Here is a 15,669-nt window from a genome sequence, read left to right on the forward strand (position 1 = left end):
CCAACTCCAATGCATGCAATCTATTGAGCCAAGCATGCTAGGAAAGCCGCAAGCTTTGTTCATCGTCAAAAGCCTTGCGATGTCTTCAGCGGTGGGAGATCTCAAATACTCCTCGCCAAACACTTGCACAATTCCGACTGCGAAGCGCTTGATAACATGATAGCTTGGATCTCACCCATAGCCAAGTGATCATCAACTAGATCAGCCAGTATACCGTATGCCAACATACGCAACGCGGCTGTCACCTTCTAAAAGGTGCTATGCCCGAGCTCTCCGGCGGCAATCCTCCTTTGCTGAAAAAAGCGATCATGGCTCGCTAGTTTCTCTGCAATGCGCCTGAACAACTCGGTGCTCATCCTAAACCGGCGACGAAAATACGACTCGGGGTATGTGGGATTCTCCGCAAAAGAATGCCTGATCAATCTGTTGTGGGCATCGATCCTATCCCTCCAAATTTTTTGCCGACCCATAACCGAACCACCGTGTTTCGGTTTTTTATTAATATGCATAGCTAGGATCATTGCAAGATCCTCCTCCTCTTCCATATAAAATTCTTCTTCGGAAGAATCATGCGACGAACTCATCTACAATGTTGAATACTATACTATAAATAAAAAACTACAATTAACATGCACGAAATTCATGGCTTTTGAGCAATACATACCTTCTAGGCGTTTTGTCGAACACCTAGCGGGCGCCGAGCGGCAGCGAGCGCGCGGGCGCTGTTCGTCGGCGAACCAGCACGCGCGCGGGGCGGCGGGCCTAGAGGGGGCCGGAGAAAGCGCGCGCGGGGCAGGGATAGGCCGGGGAAGCGCCGGAACGGTCGCCGGGTGGCGCGGTCGGCGGCGGCGGCGCGGCTGGAGGGGGGGTGGGAGGTGCGAGCGGGCGCAGCAAATAAGCGGCGGGCGATTGCGTTTCGGCCCGCGCGCTGGACTACGTATGCCGCGCGCGCAGTTTTCGCGCGCCCGCTGGAGCAGCTCTTCCGGTTGCGCGCGCGCTAAAAAGGGGGATTTTGCGGCGCGGCGCTAGTTTGGCACATCTGTTGGAGATGCTCTTACGAGAGCACACCACTGCATTCCCACCACCGGGCTAGGAGCTCACTTCAAAAAAAACCACCGGGCTAGGAGCCCATTCACAAAACACAAAATTAATAAGTAAGAACAAAATGAAAAATGAAATAAAAAAGGAAGAATAATAAAACCAAAGATGAAACCGGACAAACAAAAATAATAAATAAATAAACAGAAAGTCAAGACATACAAAAAAAATGAAAAATGAAAAAATAAAAAAGAAGAGAAAGATGAAGCAAAGAAAGACAACTCCTTTCAAAAAAAAAAGAGAAGCCACCGTGGCGGCGTGGCCCCAACTACTACATGCAAACTAGCTTGTGCAAGGGAAATAAAAAGATAGAACAAATCCTATATATTCTATATTTAAGAAGTGTTCGAGCCAGCCTACCCATGCACACGAATATTCAAACTTCTATGTCCTACAGTCCAAGACATCGACTGAGACTTTGCTAAATCTCAGTTGACTGAAATTTAGCAAAACCCACAAAGAAAACTATACGGGCCGTCGCACATGCCGTTAACACACGAGAAACAAAAACATGCTCGAGAGCCTTCACGTGCGCTTGCGTGAACCATAAAGGAACTTCAGTCTAACGGTGAAACATGCAACCAAGTCTCAGTGGATTCTATATTTATGAGATCTTACATCGAGATCCGTGCAAAAAAAAATTTAGTTTTACGTCAAGATCAGTCGATGTTATGTTACCTGATTTAGACTTGATTAAGTCCCCAGACCTAGCCACACCCATTTAGTAAAACCGTTCTTTTAGCCCCACCAAGGCAAGTGCCGCTCAAGCCCAACCTAAATGTGAAGCAACTTATTGGGGTCGGAGGATGGTATCTTTGGTGGATTCGGCGTGAGACCACTCATAACGGATCTCCCCCACCCCCTTGCAAATGGCCAATGTCAATTCTTGCTATAGCTAATAATTTCCAGCAAGCGAATGCAAAGAATATGGCACCAGCGCAATATAGATGCAAGAAGCCGGAGTCCAGGTTTGTAAAACTAAATGCATTTTATATGGCAGAAGGAGTAGGAGCTACTGCAGCAGTGTTCAGGGATGCAAATGGATCCTTTCTAGCTGCTCAATGTATTTATATTTCTTATACATCCAACATGGTTATGACCGAGCATTGGCAATGCGGGATGGTCTGAATTTTGCAAACTCGCTAGGTTTCCTGCGGGTGGAGGCGGAGTCGGACTCGTTGATAGTAATTGAATCTTGTGATGGCCAGACAAGATGGTGGGATGAAGCTGCTGCAACTTTTGCTGAATGTGTGGAGATCTCATCATTGATTGGGAATGTCAAATTCAAGCATTGTTATCGTAGTTCAAACCAAGCGGCGCATGTGCTAGCAAATTACAGTTATTGTAATAAACTTTGTAGTCATTGGACGGACGAGCCGCCAGGCTGTCTTGTCTCAAAACTCATGGACAATGTAATTTCTATTTAAGTTAATAAAGCTAGCTATGACGGCCTAAAAAGTAGAACTGTTCTTGAAATGGTTCACTACGGCAGATCTTTTTTTAGGCATTTCTCTATTGCTGATGAATCGTGCTTTTATCTTGGGCATCATGCACCTGGGCTGCAAAATGGGTGCTTTTATCTTGGGCATCATGCACCTGGGCTGCAAAATGGGTCTGCCTAAGCTCATGTTCACTAGTTTGTGGTCTATTTTTTCTGTCCTAGTTTTTTTATTTCTTGTTGCTGCATTATATATTTGTGGGAGCTTAGATGTGACACCCTTAAAAACATCTAGATGTTTTTTTGACGAAATGCAGCCTGGCTGCTTTCATTGCGATTAGAAGGAGTAAAAGGTTACAAATGGGTAACCAGAGAGTAAACAAAGATTGGCGGAGGTTGGGGTTGGGGAATAGAATAGTGGTGTTGTTGTTGTTTCAAAACTAACCCTCAATCAGGCTCCCTTGGCCTTTCAATCAGTGCTATCACCCGACGTCTCCCAGCATCGATCCAAATCTTTGCTTCCTCCTATATGTTGGAAAGAACCTGATCAATCGTAGAGGCTTGTTGGCTGAAGACACGGGCATTTCGTTCCTTCCATAGTGACCACCAAATGAGCGCACTGATCGATCTCCAAGTTTTTTTGGCGTCCTTCCTGAGCCTACCCGAAGTGCGTGTCATCCAGCCCAGGAGGGTATCATCTGTGGGCAGTGGCGCCATGTCGCTCGGCATCATCAACAAGTCAAGCACTCGAAGCCACAACCCTTGCGTAAATGGGCAGCTCGCCAATATGTGCATCGCCGTCTCTGGCTTTGGAGTTTGTTGGCATAGCAAACATATTGGGTTATGTGGCCAGCCACGCTTGGCAAGGTTATCAGCCATAAGGCAACGTCCTTGAATCGCCAGCTAAACGAAGAACTGGCACTTCGGCGGGGCCTCGGAGTTCCAGGCCATTTTGGCAAAGTCCTGCTTGATGGTTGCTGCAAAGAGAATTCTGTTCACAGAGGCTGCGCTGTAAACACCATTGGCCGTCCATCTCCATGAGATTGAGTCCTGCTGATCTGGATTGAGGTGCACTGCTTGAAGGTCATGCCATAGGTTTGTGAACTGGAGGAGCACGTCAGCAGTCATGTTGGCCTTGAAATGTCTCATCCACTTGTCATTATGCAAAGCCGCAACAATGGTTATGCGCCGGAGGGTGCACTGGCCAAAAAGGTCGGGGTAAGTTGTGCATAGACTTTGACGCCGAAGCCATGGGTCAGTCCAGAATTGTGTGATCATGCCATCCCCAATTGAGAAGTCCACCGACACCTCGAAAAGTTGTCGCACGGTCCGGTCGACAGGCAGGGGAAGCCCAATCCATGGCTTGGATCGATCCATCCAAGATAACCAAAGCCATCTGCATCTCAGGGTCAAGCTCTTGTGTCCCAGGCTAGCACGCCCAGTCCGCCCATGGCACGAGGCAGGCATACCTACTTCCAATTTATCAGACATTTCCCACCAGGGGCTTCATCTTTATTGGCCGAGAGGAACCTACGACAGAGCTTGTCAATCTTCTTAACCATCCACGGATTTGGGTCGATCGCCAACAACTGGAATGTGGGGATAGCATATAGGACCGGTCTGATCAGAGCAACCCGATCGGAAATCGACATGTGCAGCTTGTTCCACACCTTGGTCTTCTTATGCAGCTTGTCAAAAATGGGCTGGTAATGGATTCTTTTGAGCTTCGTGACACCTAGCGGCATCCCCAAGTAGGTGCAGGGGAATTCTTTAACCGGACATTGAAGGGTGGCAGCAAGTGTAGCGATGTCTATCTCCTCACAGCGGATGCCGCATATACTGCTCTTCTGGAAGTTTGTCGTCAGCCCACTTGCATCAGCAAAGGTGTCAAAAATGGCCTTGGTTACAGTGATCTCATGTCTCGAGGGCTTGATGAACATGACAACATCATCTACGTAGAATGATGCCCTGATGGATGGCAAGTTCGTAGCGAGGGGGCTGAACAACTGGTTACTGACGGCAGTACGGATTAGGGCGTCCAACATGTCAATCACAAGGACAAACAACAATGACGATAGCGGGTCACCCTGGCGCAGGCCTTTGTGATGGTAGATTGTTGCTGACAGGTCGCCATTTACAAGGATCCTTGTGGATGCCGATGCAAGGATCAATGAGATCCAGTTGCGCCAGTTTTGACCAAAGCCTTTTGCAGTGAGGACTTCAAGCAGGAACTCCCAGGAAACACTGTCAAAGGCCTTTTGCACATCAAGCTTGAATAGGAGGGCAGGGATCTTCTTTAGGTACAGCTGCCGTGTCATGCCTTGTGCGAGAATAAAATTGTCGTGCAAAGATCTTCCTTTAAGGAATGCACTTTGAGTGGGCAGCACAAGGTCATTCATCTTGGGCTGCAGTCTTGTAGCAAGAATCTTCATTATTAATTTTGCTAAGAAAGAAATGAGACTGATTGGTCTATAGTCCTTGGCCTCTTCAACATCTTCACTCTTAGGAATAAGAATCATCGTGGCTTCATTGAGACATTGCAGGTGGGTTGAATTCAGGTTCTCGAACGCCTTGATTGCCATCATAATATCGGCCTTGATCACCTCCCAACAGACCTGGAAGAAGTGCGCAGTGAATCCGTCCGGTCCCGATGCCTTTCTTGGGTTAATTTCCATTAAGGCGACCCTTACTTCCTCTTCTGAAAAAGCATTGTCCAATGCAGATAGGTCAGAAGCAAGAATACCAAGCTCATCATATTTTAGTCTACAGCCGCGCATCTTCTTTTTGCCAATTAGGTCATTGAAGTGGTTCCAGAGAATCTCCATCTTCTCCTGCTGCCCAGAAACCGATAATCCATTGTGCTTGAGAGAAAGCACTAATTTTTTTCTCTGTCGTGCCATTGCTTTTGAACGCAAGAAAGCAGTGTTGCCATCACCATCCCTGATCGAATCAATCCTAGACCTCTGCCTCCAGTGTGACCTCTGCAGCGCAGCAATTCCCAACAAGTTCATTTTCAGCATTCCTCTGAAGCTGCGCTTAGCGGCTGTTAAATCCCTGTAGTCCATGGCAGTGTCAAGCATACCAACAAGCTCATTACAGATCGCCATCCGGATCTTCAGGTCACCAAGGAGAGAAGCACTCCATTTCTTCAGAGCACGCGCAGTGCGCGTGAGCTTCCAGTGCAGGATGAGATACGGGTCTGTACATGCGTAGGGTCTGTTCCATGCCTCCGAAATCACATGGTCAAACCCCTCTAGCTTGGACCAATAGTTCTCAAACCGAAAGTGTCGCGGCGGCCTGAAGAATGCATCCGTTGTTAGCAGCAAAGGGCAGTGGTCAGAGAGGCTAGAGGAAAACGCTCGAAGGATGGAGTTGGGGTAGATCGTGTTCCACTCATCATTGAATAGTAATCTGTCAAGCTTCACCATAGTGGCTCTCTCCTGCTCATTCGTCCAAGTGTACTTCCGCCCGTGAAGATACATGTCTGTTAACTCGAGCTCATTGATGAACCGACGAAACACAGCCATTGTTCTCCGATTAATGTTCAGGTTATTCTTCTTAGCTGCCAGGGCAATGAGGTTGAAGTCACCAGTGCAAATACACAGAATGTTGCTAGGGCAGTATAACCTGAGGTCATCCAGGAATTGCAATTTCTCTGAATCAGCTTGAGGCCCATAGACAGTGACTAAACTGAACCTTTGTCCAGACAACCTCCAAACACAACCAGCTGCTATAAATGAGTTTTGGATTGAACTAGGCACAATCGTTACCACATCAGGATTCAACGCAACAATTATGCCACCACGAGTCCCAACAGCAGGTGAGTAGCAGAACTCGGTGAACTTCACTCCACAACATTGAGCAACAACTTGGCAATCAACAAAGTCTAATTTTGATTCTTGCAGACAGATAACAGCAGGCTGATGCAAATTGACGATCTCCCGGACCACACCGCGACGTGCCGGGTTATTTAGACCCCGTACGTTCCAGAGAAGGATACAGAAGCTACTCATGGGGAAACAAGATCGACAAACGACAGGGACAACACCTTGGTTAGGTGCGTCGACCTCGACGGCCGCCGCCCTTGACGGTGCCAGTCTTGGCGAGTGCCTGGAGCGCCTGGATCTGCTGTTCAGTTAGGGGCTTCTTGAATGTTAGCTTGTAGCGCTCGAGCACCTCCTCCTCTTCCTCCTCTCCAGGCTCGGGGATTGCCAGACCCCTCTTGCTGATGATAAGGCGTCGGGCGAGGCGCATTGAGGGATTTCCTCCACCGGTGATGTCAATCTTCCTTCCTAATAGCCTATGGCTGCGGCGAGTGCCGGTGGCCGCTGAGCAGCTAGCGCGCTTTTTCTGTGGCGGCGCGGTGCCGGGAGTGTCTAGCAGCGGCGGCGACAGGGGAGTGGTCACACGGGAGAGGAGCCGCTCAATATCTGATGGCGATGATGGTTGTCCCATGGGTCGAGCAGCCAGTCTCTCAGCATCATTCCCCTCAATTTGGGCCAGAGTGATGTTTACCAGTGGCTCAGCATCGTGGGTTGTGCTCAGCGTCATGGGGGTCATTCGGCCCATTGTATATTGCATCACCGGGCCCAACAGATCCAAAGGGGTGCTCATCTCCTCATGGCCCAGGTCCAACCCAGCAGGCCAGTGAACGCGCGCAGCCAACGGTGTGTCCCCTTGCACAGAGGCACCTAGGTCAGCGCAGGCCTCCAGAGGGGGGACGGGATGCAGCGCAGGTGCTGCAGGGGTAAGGTGCAGCTCTTCCTCTAGGATTGCAGGGGTGTTGGGGAGGCCACCAATCATAAGAGTGGCAAGCTCCTGTGCACACACAGTACCCGACCGAGCAGCATCAGCTGCCTGACCCTCGGTGCCCGAGAGCACGCCTACCGCGTCGCCAGCAGGCATGCCATGGCCCTGCCAAGCAGCAGGATCAGAGGAGACGCCGTCAGCAGCATGGAGGGCAGGAGGAACCAACTGTTGCTCTAACAGCGTGGTTACGACGTTAGAGCCACCAGTGGGCACCGTCTCAAGCACGGCGGGTGGCTCGCACGGCTCCATCAGAGACGACGAGATGGAACGAAGCCGCTGGGCGGAGCCGGCACCACCACGCACTTGTCTCCTCTCAGAACGAGCCATCGAGGAGGCTTGCTGCACTCGCAGATAGTCGACGGCGGCATAGCCATGTGCCCATGGCTGCGGGTGCTCCTCCGAAGGCTCGCCATCTTCGTCTTCATCGTGTCCGCCGGGAGGGTCGCAGCGGCCAGCAAAAGCCGCTAACAAAAACATGGTGCCCGCCACGATGAACACTAGCGCCGAGTTCGTGAGGCGGGCTTCTTCCGCGGCAAGGCACATGGCCCGGCGGCCACGGCGCAGGCCTCCAGGGGCGAGGAGCGAGGCGGGGTTGCTCGCAGCCATCTTGTCCGCTGGCGGTGGTGGGGGCGGGACCGGCGCTGGAGGTGTCAGTAAGCAGATACGCGTCTGGACTGGGGCACGCGTGGAGACGGGGTGGTCCGGCGGGAAGACTAGCCTGGAGTGCACCGGTGGAGGGGTAGGGTGTCGTTACGGTGGAGGCGGCGGCGGTGGTGGGCAGTCGAGCGACGAGAGCGACACACGAGGAAGGTGCTTCCTATGACAGAATCGGGCGGTGTGTCGCTCTCGCACACAATGCAGGCAGCGGACGGGATTGCGGCAGCAGACGACATGGTGTCTGGTGTCTAGGCAGCGAAAGCAGCGGCCACAGACATCTTCTTTGTAGCCGGAATCTCCATTACTGCCAGTAGGCTGTGAATTAGACAAACTGCTGCAAAAATATCTCTGCCCACCAAGAAGCAACTTAAAAATCAGCAACCCTTCCTGGATTTGTAACTCCTGGCGCAGCTCCCGAACGCTATCAGATTGAGACAACCAAGTACGGCCATCAGCCAGAAGAAGCGATCCAGATGACCCTCGTTCAGGTCGTCGGGGATCCACCTAGGCGCGCCACCAGTCGTCGTCGCCCACTGCACGGCCGTCAGTAGGAATGAGCTCAGGTAGCCGCCGGCCGCTACCGCGAGAAGCGCGAGCGCCGTGCATACGGTCTTCATCGCGGCCGGCGCCTGGCCGTAGAAGAAGTCGAGCTGGCCGATGGTGGTGAGCACCTCGCCCACGCCCACCAGCACGTACTGCGGCGCCTGCCACAGCACGCTCGTCGAGCATGGCGCCAGGGGCTCCGCCCTCGCCGCACGGAGGCGCGCCGTCTCGAGAAGCGCCGCGGCCGCCATGGCGAGCACGGGCATGGCGAGGCCGGCGCCGACCCTCTGCAGCTCCGAGATGCCCTTCTCTCTCCCCGTGAGCCTTCTTGCCGCCGGAACAAAGACCCGGTCGTAGAGAGGGACCAGGACGATGATGGTGATTATATCGAAGGTTGACATGGACGCGGGCGGGACGCGCACGAAGCCGACGGTAGCGTCCATCGCCCTGCCTTGCTCGATGAATGTCGACGAGATCTGCACCGACACGGCATAGAAGAACACGACGGTCGCCTAGAGCGGCAGCATCCGCACGAGAATCTTGAGCTCCTCGACCTGCGTCACGATGCAGAGCCTCCACGGGCTGCGCGGCACCGGCACGGCTGCTGCCTCCACCTCCTTGTCAGAGGCCACGACAATGGTGGCCTTATCGAAGAATCTGATCAAGGAAGCAACAGATCCATCTTGAGTAAGTGGTGAATTGAACCAAGCAAGCTGCAAGAAGATACGAGGAGAATTGTAGTAACTGACCGGAGATCAGTGGTGTGTTCGATCCTCTCGACACCCTTCATGGCGAGGTCATCTTCCGGCATGTCGTAGAGCAGAGAGCTGTCGGCCGGCAGCTCGACGCCGCACTTTCTCACGGCAGCAACCACGACCTGGCACACTCTGGTGAGCGGGCTGCCGCGAGTCCGTTGAAACCTGTAGGTCCGTGACGCCGCGACCAGGCAAGAAAGCCCGACGGCCAGGACGACCGCCGGGACGGTCAGGCCCAGCGCCCAGCCGTAATGATCTTGCACCCACACGATGCCGGTGCTGGATATCAGCGACGTGCAGCTCATGTTGAACACGTACCAGTTGAAGAAGGAGCCCTTGGTCAGGCGCTCCGATGGGTCGCCGTCGTCGAACTGGTCGGCGCCGAAGGACATGAGGCACGGTCGGAGTCCGCCCAGCCCAACGGCAATCATGTACAGGCCGAGAAACAAGACGAACTCCTGAACCGACACCATGTTGGACGAGGTGAGGCCTCTGATGGACACGCCGTTCTCGACGAGCAGCGGGAGGTACGCCGAGAATGCTGTCATCAGCATGCCCTGGCCAAAAAACAGAGAGACCAAATTCTAACGATCTTCCATAATGCTGTCTGCTCTGAATTTTCTCGATTAATTGAAGTGCTCCAGGCATGATGTCGACTGCAGAGTATCGTAATTAATTGAAGTGCTACTCTGTATGCTATTCTTGATTGCTCCATTGGGACATGACATCGAGATGCAGAATGTGCGCAGAGTGGCCGGGAGGAGGATCAAGTAACGTACTGCGACGCCGACGAAGCAGGAGACGACCATGGTGCGGTACCTTCCGCAGTAGGAGTCGGCCACGACGGCGCCGCCGAGGGGCATGAGGAAGCAGGTGGCCTGCCAGGTGGACACGTTCCTCGCCGCGGCGACGTTGCTCTGGCCCAGGACGCCGGTGAGGTACGTGACGAGGTTGTAGGAGATGCCGTAGAAGGCCAGGCAGTAGCAGAACTCGGTGCCTGCATGGGCACCATCGTTCCAAGATTAAAACTGAATTAACCATCACGCAAAGAAATTTATCACTACCGAGAACAGGTGAATGAAGAAGAAATAAATTACCGAGAACTGAGCGGCACGCGCGCCATCCACCCGTGCGATTCTTGAGCGCCGGGTTCCCGTTGAAGTCGAGGGACCCGTCGGTGGTGTACGCCTCCGCCGCCTGCGACGGTAATCCCCACCAAACTTAATAGCGAGACATCATCCATGCCATGTGCTAAAATCATGCAGAGGAAAGGAGAGAAAACAATTGAATTGAACCAGAAAGAAAAGGATTTTTCACGGGGGAGAAAGAGGCGAGGGGGACGAGACGGACCTCGGCTGGAAGTCGGGCGAGCAGGGGCACCGTGTGCTCGCCGGCGGAGGCCATGGCGTGCGAGAGGAGCCTGGGAGCGTACGCCTCTCGCTCGTCCAATGCAGTGGGTGGAGATTAGGGTAATCTTGTAGGAGTAGCCGTCCTGACGGACGCATCCTGGCAATTGGAGCGGCTGCAGATGCGAGGTAGCTAGGCCGCCTTAGCCAAGGCGACAGTGATTGAGCCCTTTGCTGAGACTGAGAGCGACATGTAAAATGTGGACGGGGCAACCGCGGCCATGGCGCCAACCAAAAGAATCAGGCGGCAAATCGCAAATGAAAAGATAGATAGAAGAATATTATCGGGTGACTGTGCCACATCCACTGGATTTAGCACGCAAGTATGGGCGTGCTCTGCGGATGCTAAATGGTTTCTTCCCTTTTTGGGACGACACCAATGATTCACACTTATGGTTCGCGATGGTTTAGAGCATTTCCAGCTGTTCAGTTTTTCACGGGTTTGAAATAGCGCCGCCCTGCGGGTGAACCGACGATAATTTTGGCATGGGGGCAATCTGATTCTCAGCTGCTGCCTCAGGTCGTTCTCAGGCGTCGATTTCGGCCCACTAGCGACGCAAATTGGCCCATTTTTTAGCCTGTTTTCGGCATAAATTGGTCCATTATCGACGCAAACCTACCAATTTCGGCCCGTATTCAGCGTGCTTGGGCACAAATTGAACAAAACCTATTTTTATCACATAGTTCATCACAGAAAACCAATAGAAATCAAATAGTTCAATACAAATTATATATTCAACAAATAAAAACTCTTATTTCATCACACGTTGAGCTAGGTGTTGCCCTTGAGCCTCCATAGGTGCTCCACCAGATCCTGCTGCAGTTGTTGATGCATTAGTGCGTTTCGGATCTTCTGACGAATATTGAGGAAGGCAGTCCAGGTTGCCGGTGGGTGGTGATCAACTTGGGCAAAATGACCCTGCATGTAATACGGTTTAGTGTCAAACACTGGTTCTTCCTGCTCGCTCTCAAGTTGACGGAGCAAGTCATGATCTCCCACATTTGATCTTTTGACCAGGTCTGAGCGGGGTATTGGACAACGGCAAATCAAGATTGGATCACACCAAATGCCCGCTCGACATCCTTCCTGCAAACCTCCTGAACCTTCGCAAAGTTGGAATTCTTGACTCCTGGCGCAGGGTTTGAAATAGTCTTCACAAATATGGACCATATCGGATAGATGACATCTGCTAGGTAGTATCCCTTGTTGTAGTGCCGCCCATTGACCTCGAAGTTCACTGGAGGAGAATGACCTTCAACAAGCTTGGCAAAGACAGGGGAGCACTGCAGTACGTTAATGTCATTGTGAGTTCTGACATACCAAAGAAGGAGTGTCAAATCCAGAGGTCGTGTGTGGCCACTACCTCAAGTACCGCACTGCAATCGCCTTTGACGCCTTTGTACATCCCCTGCCAAGCAAATGGACAGTTTTTCCATTTCCAATGCATGCAGTCGATACTTCCAAGCATCCCAAAAAATCCTCTTGCTGCATTCTATGCTAAGATCCGAGTGGTGACTTCAGCATTGGGTGATCGCAAGTATTGCGGTCCAAACACTGCCACCACTGCCCTGCAGAACTTGTAAAAGCACTCAATGGTCGTGGACTCGGTCATGCGCCCATAGTCTTTCAGTGAATCACCGGGAGCTCCGTATGCAAGCATCCTCATAGCTGCCGTGCACTTCTGAAGTGAAGTGAATCTAAGTGTGCCGGTGCAATCCTTCTTGCACTTGAAGTAGCTATCGAACTCCTTGATGGAATTCACAATCTTGAGGAAGAGCTTTCGGCTCATCCTATAACGGCGCCGGAATACTTTGTCGCTGTGCAGTGGAGCGTCGGTGAAGTAGTCGGAGTAGAGCAAGCAATAGCCTTCCAGCCAATGCCACTGCTTTGCCTTCAGCTAGCCCGATGCCGAGCCACCTCGCCGCGGCTTTGCATTGATCGCGAGTAGGCTGGCCAGGGCGGCGACGACCATGACATGCTCTTCGTCTTGGGCGTCGGCATCGGCTTCCTCCTCCAGCAGCGCCGTGAGTGCCTCCTCGTTGTTCGAGTCCATCGTCGAGCAGACAAATCACCGAACACCTAGCAGGCGTGGTAGGCGCGCAGCCACCGGGATCGGCAAGGCGGCGGGAGGGTGTGTGCGGGGGGAGGGGGGAGGGGCTGGGGAATCTGGACATGTAAGATGCATTTTCGCCTAACAGTGGTGGCCCAGTGTGCTGGATTCGGCCTGGAATCGTCGGGCCCAAAAACGGGCTGAGATGGCGGATTTCGGCTTCTTGGGGCACAACTGGGTTTTTTTTTCAGCGCCGGCTCAAAAAAAGTCGCCCTGGGGCCATGTTAGGGGCGCGGCCGAAGATACTCTTAGGATGGTTTCTGTGACAGCTTTGACTCGCCGTGCATTTTCTTTTCGAAAATGCTATCCGGCTGTCGTACGATATTTGACACATGTCAGCGAACGCTCTAATCGCCGTAGGTTTGCACGAACGAATCTTGAAGCTAGCTAGGGTGCGTCGTGGGCGGTGGTTTCCACATGGTTGGTGGCGCATCGCCACCGGGTCAAGCGCCGCTGCTCACCATCGACAAGTCTTCATCCGTTACTTCTGACATCGCTGCTATCGGCGAAGGTAAGCGCCGTTGCTCGTCGCTTTGTTGTCGTGCATTTCGCTCTTTTGTTGGCACGTAAACTTCTCGTGCCCGGTTGGGCAAAGAGCCCAGGCAAATGCTCTCAAACGTGCTAGACGGCGCGCACGACGGGTGGCCGACACACCCGTGCACAACCGGGTATGGGAACCGGACAGTTGCGTGCAACGAGAGGCCGGCCAGCCCCCTCTCCAACTCGGACGGCAAATGGACGCACAGCTGGGCAAGCCATAAACACGAGTCTCGCACCAGCTACACAACCTGGCTGGGTCCGAAGGACACAGTCAGGCAGACCCCAGCATGACACGGGCGAGCTAGCTCCCGTGGCGGCCGAGGACACTGACGGGCTGACCCGGTGTTGCCATCGCGCCCGAGGCAACGCGCGGGGGCGACAAAATATACCTCATGACTGTGGCCCCGGTCGCACGCACGTCCCATCCTTCATTGACCCCCGAGGGAAGTTGTGCCGCTGCGAGCCCCCGTGTAGATCAGACGACCGAGAGATCGCCATGGAGCTAGCCGCGGGCCCCACGCGCAACCGACGGCGCAAAGGGTACTCGCACCCATAGGAGGCAGACTCGACTGCACGATGGCTCGCGCGCACGGGCGGTCTAGCCGACATGGACCGCTGAGACGGGTCGCTTGCGTGCGGGATGTTCGGGCAGATCGGACGTCCCGCGCGGGCGGACGACATCGAGAGGCAGACCTGGCTGCACATTCGCGTGCAGGCAGCGTGCGGGAATGCTCTCATGGCCGCGGAGGAAGCCATCCCATGATGGTGGCCCCAAGTACGCCCCGTGATCCACCAGTCATGCACCGCTGAGTCGGGACGCTCGGTGCGCACGGTCCAGGCATATCAGAGTGCGCGGGGAGCCTACGAGAGACCCTCATGGCACGCCAATGGCAAGCAAGACGCCGCAGAGGCCTTGTTCACCCTCGATGGCCCTAGAAAGCGGGTACTCCAGCATCCATTATAAGATTATTAATAACATGTGAACAAAAAATTGAAATATATATGACTTATTACATTTGATTATGTATAGTTTAAAAAAATATTGAATAAAAGTAGTAAAAAAGCGGAAATCCAATTCGGCTTTAAAATGCTTTTCAAATGTCAAAACATGAAAAAGAAGTGTCTATAGTTACATCTAAATGCTACTACCCGCAAATTTTTAGGTGAAAATATTAAGCACGTTTGCATGCGCAAAAAAACAACAAGTTGAACACCGAACGCCACCTCCATAACACCCAATTTTGTTTTTTCATTGACGCAATACTGCTACTCCGTTTCGCATGAAAACTATCAAGCATGATTGCGACACTAACATGAACATCTATAAAAGAAAATTCTGAATTTTCTAAATTTATTTACTATTTTTTAATTTATTGTTCATCCGAATGCAAATGCACCTAGTGTTGGTGGTGGGTCTTATTTCATCCATAATTGTACGATGATGTGTCATACTTGCATGTTGAGATAAATAAAGCTAGTGTGGATGACTCAATATATAGGATTCTTGTGCAAAGATAATGTAATTCTAGTGATACAAAAAGTGGCATGAGTCCTTTTTTGTCATTCTAGATTTTCCACTATTGCTGATCTCGGTTGGATGTGTGAGTTGATACAAGTTAATTGTTTTTGGGATAAAGAAATCGTTGCAACATTATTTGATAATCAAAAGGTCACTAGTTGAGTTCGCAAAAGAATCAAAATTAAAATTCCAGAAGAATATAATCACCATTTGTAAAAAGTGTTCACTTATGTTTGACTTTCAACAATTATATTAATCTTTGTTTGAACGTTTAGGTTCTAATAGTAAGTAATACCATAACACGCACTTCTAATTTGACTCACCTTCGACAATAGGGTTGCCACATACATTATGTTTCAGCATCCATAATTTTGTAAGATTCAACATAAAAAATAACACTCGTAAAAAAATACAATGCCGATGTGTTATAAAAAAAATACAGATTTGACTTATTACGACATTATAGTCCACCTCACCGACAGTTTGAAACATCGTCTATATAGCACTGCTCTTTTTACTAAGAGGGTAAGCAAAAGTGGGCTTCATCTACAATTAAATATTCTCATATAAAGATAATGTAGTTCTAGTGGCACACATTTTTTTGCTGGCGTGCTATTTCTGATGATCTCGGACATGGAGTTTCGCTCTTGGATGCAGATCTTGTGATGCTCGATTGATAGTTTTCCATGCAAATACTTAGGCCGTACTCTCAGGCTGGTCATAGTGAGGGTATCATAGCCGGTATCATGCACTCGGGAATAACAAACATGATGATGTGGCAGTGAATTAAAGA

General features: G+C 51.5%; 1 pseudogene; it reads right to left on the minus strand.

Annotated features, from left to right (window-relative positions):
* Window positions 1–8,235: 8,235 nt before the first annotated feature.
* On the minus strand, window positions 8,236–10,794 carry LOC119330065 (annotated as a pseudogene).
* Window positions 10,795–15,669: the final 4,875 nt, after the last annotated feature.

This window comes from Triticum dicoccoides, chromosome 7A (genome assembly GCF_002162155.2).
Source record: "Triticum dicoccoides isolate Atlit2015 ecotype Zavitan chromosome 7A, WEW_v2.0, whole genome shotgun sequence".
Taxonomy (NCBI): domain Eukaryota; kingdom Viridiplantae; phylum Streptophyta; class Magnoliopsida; order Poales; family Poaceae; genus Triticum; species Triticum dicoccoides.